Source organism: Periophthalmus magnuspinnatus, chromosome 2 (assembly GCF_009829125.3).
Source record: "Periophthalmus magnuspinnatus isolate fPerMag1 chromosome 2, fPerMag1.2.pri, whole genome shotgun sequence".
Lineage (NCBI taxonomy): Eukaryota > Metazoa > Chordata > Actinopteri > Gobiiformes > Gobiidae > Periophthalmus > Periophthalmus magnuspinnatus.
The window spans coordinates 18,567,856-18,571,487 of record NC_047127.1 but is presented as its reverse complement, the minus strand read 5'-3'; positions in this window follow the sequence as shown (position 1 = coordinate 18,571,487).

Sequence of the window (3,632 nt, the reverse complement as noted above, 5' to 3'; positions counted from 1 at the left end):
TACATATAGAACCCCAGAATACAGATTTTGTGAATTCCACACACTGGAGACACACACTAGTTCATTAGGAGCATCACATATTAATGTTAGTGTTTTTGCTCCATTTTTTACATATTTACAAACCAATGCTGCTTCTGCTAATGCTACTACTGGAATGCTACGCTAACTTGAGGCTATGTCAATTTAAACACAGATTTACAAAATGTGACTTTACTGCATTTCAAGAATGGATTATTAGACTAAGAATTTGTGTTGGTGTGCCTCTGTGAGGCTATAGGGGGCGCTGTGGCTTCATATTTCCACTGGGTCAAACCTGGATCATGTTACAGTGAAACGCCCTGCTGTGAAGCCAGATGTAAAACCAGGACTAAACCAGGACTATACCAAGACTAAACCAGAACTAAACCAGGACTAAACCAGAAGTAAACTAGTACTAATACCAGGACTAAACCAGGACTAAACCAGGACTAAACCAGGACTAAACCAGGACTAAACCAGGACTAAACCAGGACTAAACTAGGACTAATACCAGGATTTAACCAGGATTAAACCAGAGTCTAAACCAGGACTAAACCAGGCCTAATACCAAAACTAAATCAGAGTCCAAACCAGGACTAAACCAGGACTAAACCAGGACTAATAACAGGACTAAACCAGGACTAAACCAGGACTAATAACAGGACTAAATCAGAGTCCAAACCAGGACTAAACCAGGACAAAACCAGGACTAATACCAGGACTAAACCAGAGTCTAAACCAGGACTAAACCAGGACAAAACCAGGACTAATACCAGGACTAAACCAGAGTCTAAACCAGGACTAAACCACAGTCTAAACCAGGACTAAACCAGGACTAAACCACAGTCTAAACCAGGACTAAACCAGGACTAACCTAGGACTTAACCAAGGCTAAACTAGGACTAATACCAGAACTAAACCTGCAGGTCAGGACTAAAGCAGTACTAAACCAAGACTAAATGAATGCTGAAATGGACAAATTAAACAGGACTAAAGCAGATTTAAACCAGGGTTGAACCAGGTCTAATCCGGACTGTAAAAATAGTAGAACTATTGGACTATACCAGAACTAAACCAGGAAATAGCACTTTGTTGAGTTTGCATGGTCTTCTTGTGTCTGGTTCTCGTTTTGTGTAGTCTTGGTTAAGTCCTGGTTAAGTCCTGTTCTAGTCCTGGGTTAGTCCTGGGTGGTTTCTCCTGGTTAGTCCTAATTTAGTCCAGGGGTAATTGAAGGACGGGTCAAATGCAGAGGAATAATTCATTTGATGTCATTGTGTTGTTATGAATGTGTTTTTGTGTTGAAACAGCGTGTGTGTGAATGTGCTCTGCTTCTATCACGGTCAGCTGTACAGGAGCTGTCCACTCTACCCCTGAGGCCTCTTCCCAGAAAAGGGAGTGAGACAGGGAGGAGAAGAGAGAGCTGGAGGAGGAGGGGAGAAGGAGGGGGGGGGTGGAGATAGACAGGAAGAGAGAGTGAAGAGAGAGAGAAAGCGAGAGATAGGGGAGAGGAGGGGAGAGAGAATGGGGCCAGTGGGCACATGGACAATGTCAGAGTACTGATAGTCAAAGTGTCTGCAACAGAAGGTCCAAGACAAGCAGTGAGGGAGGAAAGGTACAAAGTAATAGTGATAGTAGCAGCAGTAGCAGTAGTAGCAGTAGTAGTAGTAGCAGTAGTAGTAGCAACAATAACAGTAGTAGAAGTAGTAGCAGAAGCAGTAGTAGCAGCAGTATTATAAACATAACGCAATACTATTGTAATATACTTTATGCTGTTATGATGCATTTCAAATATTTATATACTCTTGTGGAGCCTTATCACACTCCTGCCTCTCATCGCCCTCCTGCCCCTCATCACCCCTCATTGCCCGCCTGCCCTTGATCGCCCTCCTGCCCCTGATCGCCCTTCTGCCCCTCATCACCCTCCTGCCCCTCATCACCCTCCTGCCCCTCATCACCGTCCTGCCTCTCATCGCCCTCCTGCCCCTCATCGCCCTCCTGCCCCTGATCGCCCTCCTGCCCCACATTGCCCTCCTGCCCCTCAATACCCCTCATCACCTTACTGCCTCTCATCATCCTTCTGCCCCTCATCGCCCTCCTGCCCCTGATCACCCTCCTGCCCCACATTGCCCTCCTGCCCCTCAATACCCCTCATCACCCTACTGCCTCTCATTGTCCTTCTGCCCCTTATTGGCCTTCTGCCCCTCATCGCCCTCTTGCCTCTCATCCCCCTGCTGCCACTCATTGCCCCTCATCACCCTCCTGCCCCTCATCGCCCTCCTGCCCATCACGGAACTTCATGGCCTCCTGCCCCTCATGCCCCTCATTTACCCTCCTGCCCATCACCGCCCTTCATGGCCTCCTGCCTCTAATGGCCCTCCTGCCCCTCGTGGACCTCCTGCCTCTCTTGCCGCTCATTGCCCTCGTGCCCCTCCTCCCCCTCCTGCCCCTCCTGCCCCTCATGTGTCTAACGGCTGCACATTTATATATTTGTAAGTGTCAGATCCAGAGGTGGCTCCAGACTTTCATATTGACACAAAGAACTGTATGTTTTTCAATGTCCATCATTTTTACATAATCCACACCTGGAAACACAGAGATGGAGGGTACACTACTACTACTACTACTACTACTACTACTACTACTACTACTGCAACTACTGCTGCTACTGCTACTGCCACTGCTACTACTACTGCTACTGCTACTGCTACTACTACTACTACTACTACTACTATTACTACTGCTACTGCTACTGCTACTACTACTACTTCTACTACTGCTACTGCTACTGCTACTGCTACTACTACTACTACTACTACTACTACTACTACTACTACTGCTACTGCTACTACTACTACTACTACTACTGCTACTGCTACTGCTACTGCTACTACTACTACTACTACTACTACTGCTACTGCTACTACTACTAATTAATTTCAATTCATTTTATTTTTTGTAACGCCCAAAATCACAACAGTTGTCTCGAAGGGCGTTCATGTTTTGGTTGACTGGGGAAACCGGAGTACCCGGAGGAAACCTATCCAGACACGGGGAGAAACATGAAAAACTCCACACAGAAAGGCCTGGGCGACCCGGGGATCGAACCAAACCTTCTGCTGTGAGACATGAGCCACTCAGCCACCGTGCTGCCTACACACAAAAACAAACAGGAAAATCAAACAACAGGAAAAATCAGACAAAACAAGAAAAATCGGCCAGACGAGTAGGAGGGAGGGGGGCGGAGGAAGGCCAGGCGAGGAGGAGGAAGACCAGGCGAGGAGGAGGAAGACCAGGCGAGGAGGAGGAGAGCCAGGCGAGGAGGATGAGAGCCAGGCGAGGAGGAGAGGGAGGCAGGTGGAGGAGGGCCAGGCGGGGAGGAGGAGAGGGTCCAGCTGTCATCGGGGCATCTGAAAGAGTTACACTCCACAGGGGGAGTGGGACAGGGGACAACATGTGAATAGCATTGCTGATGAGAAAATAGGACAAAGCAGAGGATAATGCTCAGGTTGCCATACTTCCCCCAGCTAGTTATCTCCTACTGCTGCCTGTCTTATCCCGGGTTTTAATGTCACTCCCTAACTCCCTCACTATGTAACCTGGTCTATACCGAAGAG